Source organism: Thunnus maccoyii, chromosome 11 (assembly GCF_910596095.1).
Source record: "Thunnus maccoyii chromosome 11, fThuMac1.1, whole genome shotgun sequence".
NCBI lineage: Eukaryota > Metazoa > Chordata > Actinopteri > Scombriformes > Scombridae > Thunnus > Thunnus maccoyii.
The window spans coordinates 21,928,437-21,948,432 of NC_056543.1; the positions used below are offsets into that span (position 1 = coordinate 21,928,437).

The 19,996-nt window shown below is 39.9% G+C and overlaps 1 protein-coding gene across 2 annotated transcripts in view; it reads left to right on the forward strand.

Moving 5' to 3' along the window:
• Positions 1–527: 527 nt before the first annotated feature.
• Positions 528–19,996, forward strand: part of st6gal2a (ST6 beta-galactosamide alpha-2,6-sialyltranferase 2a) — a 64,946-nt gene continuing 45,477 nt past the window's right edge. The window contains exons 1-2 of one of the 2 annotated variants that reach the window (XM_042426614.1): positions 528–581; positions 12,899–13,211. The gene's annotated coding sequence lies outside the window, so the exon portion shown is untranslated. Of the gene's footprint in view, positions 582–12,846; positions 13,212–19,996 lie in introns of those variants that run through there. The other variant, XM_042426615.1, reaches the window with a different exon arrangement.

Genomic DNA, 19,996 nt, shown 5'->3' on the forward strand with positions numbered 1-19,996 from the left:
GGGATTATATTGTATCATTGAGGGAAACACCCTTATAGTGGCATTTTCTAAAGTAGAACTCAAACAAGTATAAAAGGTGTCACAGCTATTGTACTTGTACTTCGATTTCGAAATTTTTCCATCTTTGAGTTATGTATCATTCATAAAACCCACTTTTAAATAATACCACAATTTCAGTCTAAATTCCTGCAGTTCCCCAAATGGGACACCAACTTTGCACTAATGCTGCTGTGAGTCAATGATGTTTTTTTGAGATCATGATAACAAGATCAGTTACAGTATATTGTCAGGTGGGAATTATAATATATTTAATACCAGACAGTTACAAAAGGCTAAAAATGAAATCTTCATCTGACAACGGAAACCCTCAAAGGAAGTGTTATGACTCAAAAACCAAAAGGTAAAATGTGTGACACAGAAGAAGAGACATAAAAGGCCTCTTATATCTGTGTGCTGGTGCCATTGTTTGTCATTACATCACATTCAAACAATACATGCTTTTCTTTTTAGCCACACTAGTGGCATGACTCCAGGGATGGCAAAGTTGGTTAGTTGGTCCACCGCTTTGGTCCAGGCTCACTGTAAGTATCTTGACGCCATGACATATGGTACAGATACCCAAGATGCCCAGGGGATGAATCCTAATGACTGTGATGATTCCCATCTGGTTACACCAGCAGGTCAAAATTTAAATTTGTCCATATCTGGATCACGACCAAATACTTGCAAAACCTCAGCTATACTTTGTGTTTAGTACTAATCAGCGAATGTAAGCATACTGACATGCTAAACTAAGATGGCGAACATGGTAAACCAGTTAAACATTAGAACGTTAGCTTGTTGTTGGGAGTATGTTTGCCAACATATTTAGCTCAAAGCACAGCCTAAGTACAGCCTCACAAAGCTGCTGGTATGTGTTCTGCTTGCGGTGATTCCCAACACGTAAGTGAACAATACATGCACCAAATTGTAAACAGGTTTTGTGAGTTTCGTTAGCTTGTTGTTGGGAGTATGTTTGCCAACGTATTTAGCTCAAAGCACAGCCTAAGTACAGCCTCACAAAGTTGCTGGTATGTGTTCTGCTTGCGGTGATTCCCAACACGTAAGTGAACAATACATGCACCAAATTGTAACCAGGTTTTGTGAGTTTCTGAAAAAAACCCTTCACAGCCATTATCAGCAGATCATGCACCTTCTCTTTCCTATATAAGAACCAGCAGAGATGAGCTTATCGGACTCATCAAATCATTAAGCCACCAGATATAATTGTCTTTGTTAACAGTCTGTTAAGGTTCATTAAGGGTTACGCTCTCAGAAGACTCATCGTTGAACCTGTCAGCTCTTCATCAAACACCTGCACCAGCATTTTATTGATGTGAATGAGCCCATTAAGTCAGCGGGCCTGTTATGATATGTTGACTCATATCATTTCCAAATCAGTCGAGATATTGCGATCAGCAGAAACAGATGGCATGAAATGACCAGGATATTTAAGGCCTGAAACACTCGAGCACATCAGTGAATCACCATGGAAACCGTCACGCTCTTGTGGGTTACTAATGGCCACAATTAGTTGAGAGGAACAATAAAGTGGGGTAGATCAGAGAGATGGCCAGATGTTCAGATAGAATTTTAACAGTGGCAGAAAGCTTTGATAGCTTTCTGGTTCATCTAAATCATTGTCTCGATGATGATTACACAGGTACCGATGATGAGAGTAGTGCTGCTGGTGGAGTTTTGATTTTCAAAAGCAGTCAAACACCTTCAGTACACATGTAGAAAACAGCAGAGGGGATCTCAGTGCCCACCTAAGTATTATAACTTGCAAAATTTAGACCATTATGCTCCAAAAATGGAGTTTAAGGATTCAAGGACCTTTACTGTCATCTCACCACAGTTACATTCACTCTTCAGTTTCAAATGCTATGCATGAAGACATGAAATTGTGTTTCCTGGGCTTGGTGAAAAGGTAGCGTAAATGCAAAATTAAAAAAGGTTTCAAAACTTTAGAAAAATTTAAAATAAAGATTTAAAAAATATTAATATTAATAAAAGAAAGAATAAAGGATATAAAGAATATAATGTGGAAGGCTGAATTGGTAAAGGCAGCTCAGCTAAGTGTGCACAACAAGAAGCACTGAGAGAAGTACTGTTTATTTTTGGTGGTGTGAGAATAATCATCTGACGTCAAAGTGGGTCCATAGAGAGGAAAAAAAAAAAATCAGTCATTATTGTTAACTAAACCTATCTTTCTAACAACAGCTCTACAGCTGTACAGCAAGCCTTTCAGGCTTTGGATTTTCCCAAATTTCTCAAAGTGATACTACGATAGATAGATAGATAGATAGATAGATAGATAGATAGATAGATAGATAGAGTACTTTATTAATCCTAAAGGGAAATTAAGGTGTTACAGCAGCCACCTGCTTTATGTGAAAAGTGCCCTGAGATAACTTCTGCTGTGATTTGGTGCTATATAAATAAAATTTAATTGACTTGACTTGTCATAAACCAAAATACAAAAACAGTGAGGAAGGTAAAAGAAACAAATATAATTAAAAGCTAAAATATATACAATAATTAACTAACTCAAATATAACATTAAAGCTGCAAGCAGCGTTGAACGGGCCTTCGCACCCTTGCGCACGTCGGGCCGTGGTGCAATCGAAGGGCTTCTGTCACGGGCATGTAGATGTCTTCAAACCTGGGCTGTTTTCAGACAGTGCAAGAAGGAGATAAACATCACTTCCTTTGTCCACTATTTTGCCCGCTGTTGGGGCATTTACAATAAAGTTATAGCAACTTCCTCTGTCATGGTGAAACATCAAATCTCAATTGTGTGAGGATGAGAATTTTCCGCAGGGTGAGAAATGGCTGCCTTGCTCACACCTGTGTCATAAAAATCATGCAAGTTTTGTGCCCATTCACTTGAATTTCAATGAGTAAATTTAAAACCCTTGATGAGTTTGTGTGTAAAACAAATTAATTTCCTAATTTTCATCAACTCTATTTTTAGGAATGTAAAGACTTTTAACTTGGGATGCACGACATTAGATTTTTGCCGATATCCGATATGCTGATATTTCCAACTCATTGTGGCCGATTACCGATGCCGATATGCGCACATATTTTTACCAGCTGGCTGAGGAGGCTATTATGCATGCAAGCATAGATTATACTATAGCCTATATGAGGGAAGAACTTTAATGCTGAGCTACTGAACTCCAGTCTTCCTAAGTGACAGTAATTCTTAACCGAAAACTCAGAAGCCCATATGTACATTGAAATATTATTGGTCCCTGCAATTGTTCCTCCTGTTTATACTTGCCCTGAAGTACTGCCAGACTGAAATGTAAGTGATGGGAGTCAAATATTCAGTCCCTGTTTTGTGAAAAAATGCAGTTAAATTCAACTTAGGCTCAGCATTAAAGTTCTTCCCTCATATAGGCTATAGTCTTTCTTGATCATTAGTACAATATATGATTGCATGTGTAATAGTCTCCTCAGCCAAGTGGGAAAAAATATGTGCATATATGAACATCGGCAATTAGCAAAAATGACAGACAAAAAGTAATCGTGTCAAACAATTGTGATCCAATATTGAACAAGATAATCATGATTATGATTTTTGCCATAATCGAGCACCCCTAAAAACAACATAAATTGTGATTTACACACACACACACACACACACACAGAGTTTAAATATGTATGTGATAAATTGTAAATATGTATGTAATTGTTTTCTTTAAGAAACTGTTACTTGAACATTTTCAGTGTGCTCCTAAAGTTATATGTGTGCTCCTAATTTTTTTCATTTAGGAGCACATGTACTCCTTGAAAAAAAGTAAGGATTGAACACTGCTGTCAGATGTGTAGAAACACTAAGTAACTGGAGTGTGGCGCAGTCCAAGGGCTTCTGTCACAGGCATGTAGATGTTTTCAGACCTGGGCTGACAGGTCTGACTTTACCCATCCCCCCCCGTCCCTGTCCCCGTCCCCGTTCAACTAAACCACAGAGGAAATAAGAGGTTGTTTGAAAATAACTAGTCTTGCGCAGATTACTGGAAAGCACGTGACAATACATGCATGTTGGAATTATAATATGCATGCATTGTCACGTATTCAGTTTTCAGAGTAAGGCACCACAGCTTCTCTCCACCAACCAGAAAATGAATATACAGTTCTGAAAGTCTATGTCTAAAATATAGTGGAAGGGTAACTTGTGTTGTATAAGTTTCCTTTTATTATTATAGATCTGTTCTGTCTTGTGTTTTGAAGTTCTTTATTTTAGGAATTTCATATTGAAAAAGCTGTAAATATGAAGGGTACCCACTTGATTTTGTCTAAATCAGGCTATTGAACCTTCATTCTAGCCTAAGTTGAATTTAACTGCATTTTTTCACAAAACAGGGACTGAATATTTGACTCCCATCACTTACATTTCAGTCTGGCAGTACTTCAGGGCAAGTATGAACAGGAGGAACAATTACAGGGACCAATAATATTTCAATGTACATATGGGCTTCTGAGTTTTCGGTTAAGAATTACTGTCACTTAGGAAGACTGGAGTTCAGTAGCTCAGCATTAAAGTTCTTCCCTCATACAGGCTATAGTCTTTCTTGATCATTAGTACAATATATGATTGCATGTGTAATAGTCTCCTCAGCCAAGTGGGAAAAAATATGTGCATATATGAACATCGGCAATTAGCAAAAATGACAGTCAAAAAGTAATCGTGTTAAATAATTGTGATCCAATATTGAACAAGATAATCATGATTATGATTTTTGCCATAATCGAGCACCCCTAAAAACAACATAAATTGTGATTTACACACACACACACACACACACACACACACACACACACACACACACACACACACACAAAGAGTTTAAATATGTATGTGATAAATTGTAAATATGTATGTATTAAATTGTTTTCTTTAAGAAACTGTTACTTGAACATTTTTCAGTGTGCTCCTAAAGTTATATGTGTGCTCCTAATTTTTTTCATTTAGGAGCACATGTACTCCTTGAAAAAAAGTAAGGATTGAACACTGCTGTCAGATGTGTAGAAACACTAAGTAACTGGAGTGTGGCGCAGTCCAAAGGCTTCTGTCATAGGCATGTAGATGTTTTCAGACCTGGGCTGACAGGTCTGACTTTACCCATCCCCCCCTCCCATTCTCTCTCTCCCTCTCAGCTGGAGAGAAGGATTTCAGAGTACTCTTCTTGTGAAATATCCTCATAAATTCCATGACTTTGGCCAAATCCTAAATAAAAATCACATTTTTTTGTAGGAATATTCGTCGCGAATCCATTGATACAGGTTTGAAAGTGGTCGGACTTATAGTTTAGACGTCAGACGCCCCAGTTTGGCACAAAGTCCCTGCCCAGAGATTGCCACCCCATTGGTTTACATTGTAAGGTGTGATGTCGTACTACAACTTTCAGGGCTTACTAGATCTAAACCGTTCGAGTTATTACAAAGTTTTTAATAACTTTTGTTCAGCACAGTGTGATAAGTCATGTATTAAAGTTTGAAGCCGATACCATTAACGCCCTAGGAGGAGATAGCGTTTATTCAAGGTCCAAAATTGGCACAAAGTCGTACTTTGATGAGCACACTGCAGACTTCCTGTTGGATTTAGGTCAGGGCTGTCATATAAGAAAGAAACAAACACACGAAAAACAATAGGGTCTTCGCCCTTTGGGCTCAGTCCCTAAATATACACAAAATTGAACAGAGTAAATAAAAACAGAATAGAGACTAGGGATATAACATAATTATGATATATTAACTGATGAGTATACACTGTTCAATGATGTTAATATATTATAGTATAGTAATACAAACAGAACACAAAGAGCTTGGAGGGGTGATTATTCTTTTAGCCTTACTCTAATATACACTGCAAATGTTAGCATGCCCAGCTAACTAGGTGCCCACTGTAAGTGTGTTATTTCTAAGTCGATAACACACTACCTTAATACATTATTTGGTGGGGTTGTTATGCTAGTAAAAGCCTGTTCAGGTGCGACACATCTACAGTCCAGGATGTGAAGATGCTACTAGCATTATGTCAGCATTTAGGCTAGCAATATGTCAACAAAATGTCCTGTTCTTTATTTTGTGAAATTTATAAAGCAACACAGCCAAACTCATTACATGATAAGTGTGCTAACTCATCAGTTAGCCCTCATCCTCAAAGCCTTCTTGTTTAAAGTGAAAACATATTGTTTGAAAATACTTACAATAAAGCATGAATCTTATTCTAAAATAAATCTAAGTATGTTTTTTATGGTAAGCATCCAGACAGGGTTATGTTAGAATTAAATAATATCTTATATTTTTTCTTATATTGCTCTATAATACAAGGCCACTGGCTACTTATTCTGTATTTCAAGAACAATTTAGTTCCTTTATTTCCATGTTTTATACATCACCAACTGGTAAGGATGGACTTTTGGTCCGGGGTGTAGCTTTAGCCTCAGGGCTCCATGTTGGTGTCAGTGGAATGTGGCCCCACACTGGCAAACTGGCTTTTTTCATGAGGCACACTGAGGTTATTTACTTTACAGTGCTGGTTGGTATCATGTTGACTCCCTGTACGCCTCAGTGGGAGTGGCACGGTACAAGCTGTTCCAATAATCCAGCAAGGTACTAATCTTGGTGCCTACTAATCTTCGCTTTGCTCATCTTTCCACTTTCATTCTATGGTCGTTAACCAGCTGTGATCACACAGAAAAATTAAGTTTTATAGTTTTATTCCAATCATTAATTCCCATGAGACAGAATGAAGTGTAATAAGGGACTTTTTACGGGCCCTATTCACTGCAAGATGCGCGCACAGTCATGCAAACACACACACACACACACACACACACACACACACACACACACACACATACACACACACACACACACACACACACACACACACACACACACACACACATAGTACTGGAGAACGCTCTTGGTTTTTGAAGTCAGGCCAGGCTTTTACAACGCAATTATTTGTAAAAAAAAATGAAGAAGATAATAAGCTCTCAGACACTTATGTCTTTTATTGGTATTTTATATAACGGAGGCGTTGTGCAACAGTGGTACATGAAGCTTCAGTGGCACTGCTGTGACTAAGGTTCAACCCAGACAATCACAGGGTTTTAAATTTGATTATGAAGATGGTTATTAAACAAAATTAATTTAAGTCCTAAATGGCTCAGAAAGATTATATCAGACGGGCTGGAGTACAAGACTAAATTGATTGCTGATATGAACACAAACAACACCAGGAGAACATGATAATATTATTTTTCTCCAAGTCAAGTCACACAACAGATTACAACAGGCTGGCACGGAGGCCGGTCAGAACACAGGCCACAGGCCCCAGAGCAACTGCACTGACTGCACTGTCTATATTTACGCCACTGAGCATCTGTCATCCACAACAGCTTGCATCTTATACTGAGGGCCTTTCCTTTACCTTGACGACTCTCTTTATAGCCATCTGAGGGCAGCAGGTATCTGCTCCAGCAGTTTCTAATTGGAGTGATGATGTGTTTTGTCTACGCACAATTACGCACAGGAAATACAGTGGTTGTGCAACCACAGAAAATAACCACAGAAAGAAAAGGAGAACACATATGACAAAGTCATGAATAAATTAATGAGAAGTAGTGGGTTTATTGAGTCACAAAAAGGGGTGAATGTCCATTTCCTCATTGAGGCCCTTGGTGACATAGTGTCATAACAAATTCTCATTTCCAAAGAAGAGTGTTCATACGTATGTTTCTGAGGTAACCTCAGAGATAATCTTACATCAGCATCATCAACATCGGCAAAACTTCCAGGCCCCTCAAAAATAGAATCTCAGAGCACAGAAGTGCTATCAGAAACCACCTTAAGAGCTGTTTAGCCAATCACTAAAAAAAGCCAAGAACTCAGGATTTACTCCATGATACCCAGGGGCCTCAATGAGGAAATGGACCCTTTTTTGTGACTCACTAAACCCCCTACTTCTCATTTATATCCTCTGTGTATGTCTTGTCATCTGTGTTCTCCTTTTCTTTCGGGTCTTTTTTTCTTTCTATATCTCTGTGCTGTTGGTCTTTGGCTGATAATATTGCACTTCAACACTTCTAGACAACAATACGTTTCCTCTGAGGAAAACTCCACAGGATTTCCAAATCAGTGTGTCATGACAAAGAGAGCTCTGTGTTTAAAGAGGATGTAACAAATGTTCCATGATTGTTAAAGCCACTAACACACCCTCGTATATACTATATGATAATGTATTCTTTCTGAACCTACCTCACATCCAGTTGTGCCACAAAATTACCAAACGTGTGTTTGGCACGCTGGACTGCGACTCCATCACTGCTGGGTTCATAAAAAATAGAGCCCTCAGTCTTTTAGCATCATATCAAGTATGTAGTCATCAAGTGCATATATAAGACCCTTTTACAAGCTTTAACGAGTCAGCTGGAGATGGATTTTTCTACCATTTCACAGAGCTAATCTGCCAGTAACATTTGTTGTTTCAGCTGGTGAAAATGAGAGGTCTTCTTTTGTCTACTTGTCTGAAATCAAGGACTCATTGTTTCAAAAATAAATGTGTGTGAATTTCGAGCGGTAAATCTGCCACCACCATCATTGTAAACTGCAATGCTAGACTGAAAAGCCTGACAGGTGTAACAACAGAGATAGAGATGGGAGGTTTGACTCTTTTTACTGACTCAAGTTTTTATGAGTTACTCACTAGAGAGAAAAACTCACTGTTTTCAAGTCACTCGAGTCACCAAGTAGTAGCAAACTACTAAAAAAGGAAAAATTCATGGAAAATCCCATGCATCACTGATGGTTACTGATTGTGGTGGTGTAGAGCTGGTGGGTGAGTGAATGAGTGATTCGTGCAGCCCGAGTTAGACCTTCACTTCCGGGCTGGGAGAGCGAGTACTGAGTTGCCAAAGTGGTTGCTTTTCTCAGAGGGCTAGGTTAATACAGTAATTAACTTAATACATTTCCACAAATACAGTTAATATAAGAGTTGTACAATAATGACACGTTGACTCGCCTCATCTTTGCATTTTGCAATAGCTACATATTATATAGCTACATAGCTAGCACATCACTAACAGGGAGCTAGCATTGCTAGTGGGCTATCAACAGCAGTCCACACATTTAAAAATTATACAGCATTTTATCAAGCATTTACTGTCATTAACCTCTGCACGGTGAAATGGGCCTTGCTGGATCTACTGTCTGTTTGAATTTAGTATTTATTGTATTTTGCTCTTGTATTTGTATTGATTGCATTAATCACATTAGTGCCCAGGGATTGCAGATGGAAATTAGCTAGTAGCTAAATGTGGCAGATCACTTCTCCTTGTGTGAGATGAAAGAGATATTTCCTGAATGAGAAGTCAATCCCTCCCCCTCTCCCATACCGGCTGGAGATTGGAGAACCCACGATTTCACGTGTCAAAGTTCAATCAGACTGAATTCTCCACCGGTGAATGTGTCTCTTCCCGCTCCACATAGACATGAATGGGAAGCGAACATTGGTCTGATAGGGGAGCAGGACTTAGCGAAGGGTTAATTGGTCCCTTTGATCATCGTGATCAGCCATTTTCAGGGGAAACAGCTTTGCAGCTGTGCTAAATGCCCATTCATGCACACACTACACACACACACACATACCCTCTTCTTCTGTCGTAATGTACACACGCACACTCTCACACCTGGTTACACACCTCTTCCCCTCATTGTGAGATTCCTTTTTTTTCGTCCACTACAAAGGCAGCGGTATGATGAAGTGTGGATGACTGACAAGCACCTGGAGGAAGATGATAAGCACCTGAGTCAGGTGTTCAACAAAGGGCTGCTGACCTGCAGGGGGGCTGTTGGGATGACTGTAGGAGACATTTCAGTACAGAGGTCTTTACATATTGCTCTGGGCCAGAAACACACTTCCCACAGCCCACTCGCACATTCCACTTTTCAGTCACAGACTCTGAGCCCACTAGTGAGTTTGTGTGAGTCATCTGCCTCCAAACGCCCCATTATTGAGCTTCACTTTGAAGAGAGCAGCATGTGTGCAACAGAGCCGATGTTTCTGGTTGTATTATTTTCGAGGCAATATTTTGAGTATCTGTGCTAACTCCCTGATCCGTATGCATGTGTATCTGTATATGTTTGTGTGTGTGTTGTTGTTTGTGGGGTATATTTAGCAGATTTTCCACCACTACAAGTGACCCTCTTCTGTTCTCTGAGAAGCCATCTGAGCATCCTTCATGAGTTGCAGCGGTTAGAGAGGATGTTTCTACTGTAAACACCATTCAAGTGTATTTCCAGTTGGTCTTATGGTTCACAGACAGCTGGTTAGATCTCTTTGTGTTGTGATTTATTATTCATTGGCATATTTGGCTTTGCAGCAGTAATTGCAGCATGCAGCAGCAGCAGCGCCTGCATCTGATGGAGCACAAATGGACAAATAAATCTAGATGGTGAAGCCATTTGAACATTTGACATTTACTGATGAGGCAATTAAGAGAGCAGCGCACAAATGCAGAACCTGCATAAGACTGGCTGATCCTAAGACAGAATAATAACACAAACTAGAGAGGAGCTCTCTCTCTCTCTTTCACACACACACACACACACACACACACACACACACACACACACACACACACACACACACACACACAACACAGAAGACTAACACTTCAACAAATATTGGTTACACAGTTTCTATGCCCCACCGAAAGGCCTGTACAGTGTGTCAAACAGTGATAGGTGAATGCTCTGCAACCACTCAACTAAATTGTACCATGTCTTGCACTGCTCTCTTTCTATTCAACACACTCACTCACACACACACACACACACACACACACACACACACACACACACACACACACACACACACAAGGCACAATCTGTGAAAAACAAATGGATTGCCCCAACACCAAAAGTCACAACACAAGATTAGAACCTCCAAATTCATATGAAGACAAACTGCAGATAACAACAAAATCTAGATTATAAATTAAATTAAAAAGTACATTCTTGACCTTGGACACGGCAGCAATGACAAACTGACAATCACAAAAAAGTCACACTTCATGGTATATTAAGTAGCTGTTTTGGAGCTACGAAATTGATATAACACATGATCTTCATAAGCAGATGGAGTTTGCTCAGTTGTCATGGAACTGAAGATATTTTTAAATCAATTTGGGCTTAAAATTTTGAGTTTTTAAGTTAATTCTTGAGCTAAATATGAGATTGTGTTGTCAACTGCTGTTTCAAAAGTCAAGAAATTAACAGGTTATTAATACTTGTTTCACTTGTTACTGAACATTGATGTACAATCACACTCTTCATTCTGTAAAACCACTTCCTCTTAAAATGTTGCCTCTGAAAGTATACCCTTTATCAGTTTCTCAGCAAGTGCACCAAAGGCATGAAACATCCTCCCGCTTCCTCTGATTAAAAAAAAAATACACTACAATTACAGAAGCTATCGTTACAATATGTTTTTTCATACAACACATTCAGACCCTAAATTTGTTGGTTAGGTTTGGTCTAGGTTGGGTTTTTTCAGGTTCAAAGTTGGGCTTTTCAACCATTTATCCATTGTTTTCATCAGTGTAATCCAACTTCCCTGCTCAGATGCTAACTACCTTTCACAAACCCTCAACAGCATGGTGTTAAAACTGACTCAGAATAGTGGGAGCCGAGTTTTGTGATATGGGCCTATCATAGCTGGTACTTTATTTGTGACTGTGACAGTAAATGTACTACAGATCATCATACAAATGTTTATCCCTACTTCTGTGTTTCTTTCCATTCCAAACCATCTTTTTAAAAAAATCAAAATCATATTTTTTCTTTCACAATCTTCCCACATATCCCCTAGAAACTGCAGAAGTACCCCTGGTTGGGAATCAATGATTTAAAGCACTGAATAAATTAAAAGATAGACTCAAAATCTTTTAAGTCAGTCTTAAAAGAACAGTCAGGTGACCATGTGAACAATGAAAGAGGTTTTGCTCCCTGTGATCGCTCCTCCTGCCAATACTGGCCATTAAATAGTCCTCATTTTGTTAAAAAATGTACTTAAAGTTTATCTAAAGCTAATATGTTGTGATCAGCTGCTGCAGTCCCAGTTAGTTGTGGATATCTTCCACAGTTATTTTCTTTTTAGAGTAAAATTCCTTATTTTTGTTTCCTGGAACAGTTTTTCCCTAGTTGAGCTGCAGGGGGAGAATAATAACAAAAACCAGGAATTTGGCACTAAAAAGACAATAACTTATAATGAAAGAAATCCACTTTGACAAATTTGGACAGCTAAAGCTTAATATTAGCTTCAGATAAGGACTGTGGATTTTGGCCCCCTTCACTTACATTGTAAGTGCATTATGAAGGGATCATTTGATGGCCAGTATAAACAGGAGGGGTGATTACAGCAAGAAAAACCTGTTTCAATGTTCATCTGGGCACCCGATTATTGTTTTAAAATGGATGTGAAAAACCTATCCTTGAGGCTATAGGCTTTTTTCCAAAAAAGACATCTTGACATCTCACAGTAGGAAAAGCAAAGGTGTAAATAATAAAATGAATGATGGCTTCAGGATCCTGGGTCTCTCATGCTGGCTCACTGTCACGTTTTACAGGGACACTTGATGACAACACAGCCATCATTAGTGTTATTAGTAACACCTGTGCTTCTCCTGCTATGACAAGTCAAAACATCTGCAGTGAAAAAGGCCTAACTTCTTTCCTTAAAAACCCTCTCTTATCTGAACTGCACAGAGCTGACACAAGTTATTAAATTCAATATAAATATACCCTTCCCTCCTTTCCTTCCTTTCCTTCCCTTCAGGCCCCACCAACCACCTCGTTGCCTCGATGTAAAAAAAATCAACCCTGATCCCTCGTTGACTCCGCCCTCAAACTCAAAGATGTGGATGCGAGAGAGAAAAAAAAAGAAAAACGGGCCAGCAACAATGTGACAGACAACACAGCCTCCGCTCCGCTTAGCGTAGTAGTGGGTATCTTCACAGTGAACGGAGAGCCAAACCAAGCCGCATGCTCCTTGTGCAACAAGGCGAACGGGAGGAAAATGGCCCGCCGGCCGGACAGCAGCAGCAGCAGCAGCGGCAGCAGCATCCAGTGAGGACCGACACAGTTTTTAGGTAAGGCTTTGTTCGCCTTCTGCAGGATTTCCATACAGATCTGCATTTGCTGCTTTGTGCAGGACACAGAGCAGCGCAGGGAGAGAGATGTGCATGCAGCGATGTTTGGCAAAAAAAGACTGAATAAATAGGATTGTTATAGATGAAACACGCGCACGGAAAATGCAGGTTGTACCCTTTGTCTCCGTTACTTTACCGTGATTATCACACAGAGAGAAGGAGAGAGCTCATTAACCAGAACTACATGCAGTCACGGCGCGCCTCCTTTTTTTTTTTTTAAAGGTTTCACACATAAAACGCGTTAATAAAGACGAGGAGCATTATTGACAGATGTACAGCTGAGTATTAGTAGGTCAGTTAATGACGTTTCTCCTGTTGGGTGAATCCACGTAACTAGACCACTATCAGAGCCACTGAGTCCCTTTTACAGAAAATGTGGGTTTTCTCCACACTAGAGGAGCAGTTCATTCACAGTGAAGCCAGGCCTGCTCTACAACTTGAGAGGAAGATGCAGAGCTTTATTCTTCCCTTGACCCTCAAGTGCTGTTAAACAGTTTTGTACCCCCATTCAAAACAGGACACCTGGGCCAACAAAAGAGCAGCAGGGGAAGACATGTTCAAGCAATATTTATTAATATACTGACACCAAAATGCATGCTTATAAATGATAGAAACACTGTAAATTCATATTGTAACATTATATTGATGTTCGTCAAAGGGGAAACGCATGGAAAGGTCAGAAAGTTCATTTTTAGCAACGTTTCACATCACAGCACTTTCATATCCACAGCTGCACGGCTTCAGAGCTGGAGCCTGCTTTTGTTTAAAGCAATTTAATTAGTAACATTAGACCGTGTGCTTTAAACACAAAAGTGTTACATTCCTAATTGCCGTCACGTCACACAATCGAGGGCATTTTATTGTGGAGGAAAACATGCAAGTGTCAAGGGTAATTAAGTGTTTTCTGTTTTTGAGTGTGTGGGGGTGCGCTGCGTGTTGCCTTTGAAGTTGCCTTGATATCATCAACAGGAAAAGTGTAGGTTTATCACTCTGAGCTGTCTGTCCCAATGTTCTGAAACACAGGGTCACATCACCTTCAAGAACAGCGGCAGTGGATGAGAGTACACCCGAACTCATTTACGCATGCACACTCACACACACACACACACACACACACACACACACACACACTGCTGGAATCAAAGGCACCAGTCTGTTCTTGGTATTTTCTTCCCTGTGCAGCATAAACAGCACAGGGAAGAAAACACAAAGCTTCTCACGGGGCGATGGTGACATTGTGTCAGAAAAGTGTAATTTTGTTTGTGTATGCAGCTGCTGCTTAATTCTGCGAGCTCTGTTTTTACTGGTGTGTGTTTTGAGCTCTTTGAGGGTTATGATGAGGACAAAAGTTGGACTGTGTGGACAGTGTTTTTAACCCCCGGGGATAGAGCTAAAAGATTTTGCATGCACATCATATAAAACTAGCTAAATTATTCATCTTTTCTTTTCCAGGACATTTTCTTTTATAGTAAGTGAGCCATAGATGTTGGCACCCACTCTCAAGGATGCATTATGAATGTGCTAATGGTTAACTGATAAATGCACACACACACACACGCCACTGGTCTATGAAAGGGTTGTGACTCTAATAGAACATCTGCATTGTTGCTTTTACACATAACTATCTAATTACCGCTGCACACTGGCTGGCACCTCTTTGTCTCTGCAGCTGGATATTCATTGTCTCAAATGGCGCCCCATCCCTCTGGGTATTCAGAGAGAGTACAGGTGTGCAGGAGAGCTGCTTTCTTTGCACAATATTCCACTTAAATCCTTCCACAGCAAACCACCGTACAGCATATCTGCAGCCATTTTCCACACAGACCCTATTTTCTCGCATTTTTCCACCAATCTGATCAAAATCTCATTGGTTGCTTCACAGGAGAGTTGCTGATATTTTGCTCAGCAGGTTGGTGGTCTTCAGTGTTGTCCCATACAGCTGATGGATTCTCAAAATATCAGCAACTCATGGAGCGCATGGATTTTTCAGCATATTGAGCATGAGACTCATATATTTCTGAATGAGAAACCTTGGTTTCTGCAGTGTTTCTGTAGGTTCATGTTTGTTTTCAGTTTATCCAGTTCCTCACAGCTTTCCTGATTATTGTTGAGCTGATGTACACAGCAGCACATGGGGACAGACAGCTGCAGCTAGCTGAGAAGGGGTAAACAAGGATAAATTAAAGCAATGGTCACTGTGTAACAGTTATATGAAAACAGTGTGAGGATTTTCATTCACACTTTTTCTGCTGAAATGTTTCATTGTAAAACCAACACACCAGTCAGTGGGTTGAAAAGCACCTTTTTGGAGGTGGACTAGCAGCGAGAAAATACTGCTAGTCCAAAAAATACTAAAGGATAAAATGCATAGCAGCAGTTAGTGATGACCCAATAACGGAGTTAAACTTGTTAGTCAAAGATTGACTGCTCTCATTAGCATCGGACCAGAGGAAGTCTGGGGAGGAGGCGATTTATGCGGACGAGAGTGCAGCCAAGAGACATTCTGGATCAGATAATTAACATCTATTCCAGTAAGGTGTGATGACTGAATTCCTGTGTTCACATTCATGGTTAAACTGATAGTGAACAAAGCAAGCAATACAAAACATACACTTCATTTCTAAAATATCACATATGATTCTCATTGATGTGTTCATGTTCAGGGATGGGAAAATGGATTCCAGGAAAGAAATGGCAAGAGTTATTCTTCAAGGACACATTTCTTTATTGTCTGCACACTGTAAAGGGATGCAGACTTTCTGTCTCTGAAAGACAGACGTGCAATGGTCGATTCATTCACTAGCGGCACAATAAAGCACTTTTTAAATATTGCACCACTGCAGCCTTGAGGCTGCTCAGAACAGTCACATTGATTTAACCATAAGGTGAAATTGCTTCACATAAGAGTGAGGTTAGAAACTGTCAACTTAAAATTGGAAGGTATAAAGTCTTTTTTTTAATAAAGGCTATTAATATTGATGGAAAAAAATGGGGGTTAAATATGTTTAATAAAAAAATGACATTTCCCTCAACTTATTTTAAATTTCAACGCTCGGTATCTCACATCTACCCAGACAGAAAGTCCAAATGAAATGACAAGGCTCAAAGATTTAGGTCTCCTTCCTTTTAGTTAATCCTAATATGCTCATATATAATTTTACTGTCAGTCGAAGCTAGAGGTAGAGTTTCATTTTTCATCTGTTCCAGACTGTGTGTGAGGATACATTAGAGAGGAGTGGGCAGGGCAGGTGTAATTTCAGATGCTCGCTCACTGACCAGAGCAGCAGTTATCTGAGCTCAGCCTTCAAAAGCTGCAGCGCCGGAGTCATCAAGACCAGCTGTGCCCCTCACTCCTGGCTGAGTGTGTGTGTGTGTGTGTGTGTGATTGCTCAGAGGACAGGACTCCTCATGAGAAACACATGGACGTAATTAGCCGTCTTCACAAGATTGTAAACTTCCTGAGAGATGTTGTTTAGGCACTCGTTGGTGTGCGTCTTTGTGCCGTTGTATATTGCTCTGGTCTTTGTGTTGTGGCTTCTTAAACGGAGACATGGGATGTTTGAGCAGCTTATTGTGGTGTAGCTTTCATAGTTGTACTATAAGTCCGTGATAGGCTGCTAATCTTAGTCCATGTTTAGAAGTAAGTGTCCAGAGTTCAAACAGATTATAGAGAGGTTAAGCTGTCTGAAAATGGCTGTAAAGCTTTAGATTAGTGGGCTTGTTCTCTGGACAGTCAAGCATGATTTCATTTTTTTCTCAAACACAACATCCAGTGTATGGAATGCTGATATGAATAAATCCTGTCAGCATCTTTTTTTTTTTGTTGAAGCATTAACATATATATTAACCTGTGTGGCTGTAAGGTCTTATTTTGAGACCAAAGAAATGTTGATTTTATATTCTTTGTATTTCATTGTGAATCTCTGCCTAGTCCAGAAAAAGTGAGGGTCACTGTGCTGTAGGTGGGAGAGGGTGACCAGTCATACAGGCTGATAGTACAAGCTTTTTTATGTCCATTCAGCCTCCACAAGAAAGGGAACGGACAGCGAAATGAGCTTGAAGTGGACTTTCACTACTTTCTCACATCAAACGCTTGCCTGCTGTGGACATCAACGCTCCCAGCTGTATTTATGGCCTGTAATGTGAGGTGGTGTGGAGCCACATTTCCTTCACAGGACCTTGCTGTCGGCAGGCTGTATTCGAGAGGGCTCTGTGCACCGTGAAAGCCTGTCATCAAGAACTGCTGTCCTTGGTCATTTATCAGAAGGTAATGTGCTCAGAAGGTCAGGATGATTCAACTCTTCCCGGCACTGTGTTATCTGATGTAAAGTGGAAGTCACTTTCTACACCAAACATTAGTGTTTTAATGTCTTTTTCTTGTGAGTGTGGCTTGCTGAGCACTTTATGGACTGTGTTGTTAGGTTTAAACTTTAAAGTCAGCCTCCTGTTTAGATGTTGAACAGCCAGTGGATGTCTGATGACTTTCTCTTGTCTGTTACTGACTGAGTGAGTCAGGCTTGTTTTCTCTCAAGGGCTGTGTCAGTAGGGCTGATTTTTTAAATGAAACATCCTCCGCACTCATAATTACAAGGCGCATGAACACTTCACATGGTGCTCTGATAGAAAGAGAGGGGCTAATTGGTAGCGCAGCGACCATGTCCAGGTGTGTGCATGTGTGTGTGTGTGTGTGTGTGTGTCCAGGTGTCATCTCAGTAGTATGCTATGGATGTCTGCACTGTTCTCTGCAGAATGAAGGTTGATTGTGTGCATGCAAGCACATACACATAGTTACAGCATGTAGACCTAATGGTCTCTTCTCTGCGTTGTGGATCAGGTGGGAATTTTCTACAGCAGATGGACTGTGACAGGTGTGTGTGAGACACTTCCGCCTCCCTGCACCTCTCGGCCATTATTGGATGTAGTCGCTTCTTTAGAGCAAGATTAATGGGTTTCAAAGTGCGCCTTTGCAAAAATAGACATTTTTGCTCCGATGATATAATCGGTGCTGTGGTTGAAGGAGGATAGTAGGGGACAGGATGGACTTAATCTGCCTCAGTGGGATCAGTCTGTAATGGAGTTAGTACTTTCTGGTCTGACCTTGCTAGACCTGGTATTATAGCAGCATGAAGCCCTCCCTCATGAGTCTGATCCTGATACCACCAAGAGAGAATTGAGATGAAAGACAACTTCCTTCTTGCTTTGCTCATTTCACATAATGAAGAACATAGTCTAATCTTTTCCTGTCTGCGTGTGCATGTATTAAAACTGCAATGATTAGTTGATAAATAGATTAGTCGATCAAAAGAAAATTAAGTGGCAACTTTTCTGGTATCCAATTAATCATTTTAGTTATTTTTCTAGCAAAAATGCCAAACGTTCTTTGGTTCCAGCTTCTCAAATGAGACATTTTGCTGTTTTTCTTTATCAAATATGACAGCAAATTGCAAATCTTAAGATTTTGGACCATCATACAAATCAAGGAAACTGAAGACATCACAGTTTTCTTGTTAATATATAAAACACGTATTTTCTCTTTTACTGTGGAGACGGTGAATTTACAAGAAAGTAAAATTCGCTGAAAATCAGATATGTTACCATGAAACTTATCTAACATCAGATACACCCAACCGTGGAAATTTTGCTTCAAGGAAATTCCAAAAGCAAACATAAAGCTGCCCTGATCAATGTTTTTATATTAATGGGTCTAATCACTCTGTCTTAAAGAAACAGGAAGCACCCAACCAATTCTGCAAACTTTTCAAGTTTATCATCCTATCCTGGTCAGCCACAGCCTGTCCCAAAAAATTTGGCAGATAATGCTTTTAACTTGATAAATCTAGCTTAATTAAATGTCTGGTCCTTGGCAGGAAAAACATTTTTAATCAATGATTTCATTATCAAGCACAACCTTGATTTTTGTTTTTTAACTGAATATTGGTTAGACCAAGATAGCAGTGCAGCTATTATCGAGTCAGCCCCTCCCAACTTCCATTTTATGAGTGAAGCTAGAGTGCATAAGAAAGGAGGTGGAGTGGCTATTTTGTTTAATGATTCCCTCCAATGCAAGCAGATATATTATGGAAATTTTACTTCTTTTGTGGCTCTTCAGCTGAATTCCTCAACAGCTAAACAACTTCTTGGCAGTAAATAACTAGTTTGATGTCTTCCAGTCAGGATTTCGACCACACCACAGCACTGAGCCTGCTCTTGGTAAGGTCTTCAATGACATCCGCTGAGACACAGTTAGTGGCAGAATTTCAGTCTTAGTATTTCTGGATCTTTTTGCTGCATTCAACACGGTCAACCACAACATATAACTACAGACCTGCCAACCTGTACGCACTTTGCGTAGCAGGTTCACATTTTAACATCAAAATATTCTGGTATGATTTGTCACTTTAAACTACGCAAAAAGCTGGTTACGCCTGTTAGTTCAATTGTGCATGTGCAGTACTTAAGTCTAACAGCAAGAGCAGCAGCTTCTAGCCTGCTGAAAAGCCCCCTACCTTCACCCAAATATGAAGCGAGGATCATGATGACAAATGCATAATATCATCTCAAGAGACTGCAAATCGACAGCAACACATCAGTTTTATCGCTCTCGTTCCCCCTCCTCACTCCAGCTGGCTGGTTCTTCAAGTGAGAACGGTTCTTGTAACTCCTTTGCGAAGGTAAAGAGGCTGGGGTGGATGTGGAAAGTTGAAATTGTGAATTGATTTCACTGA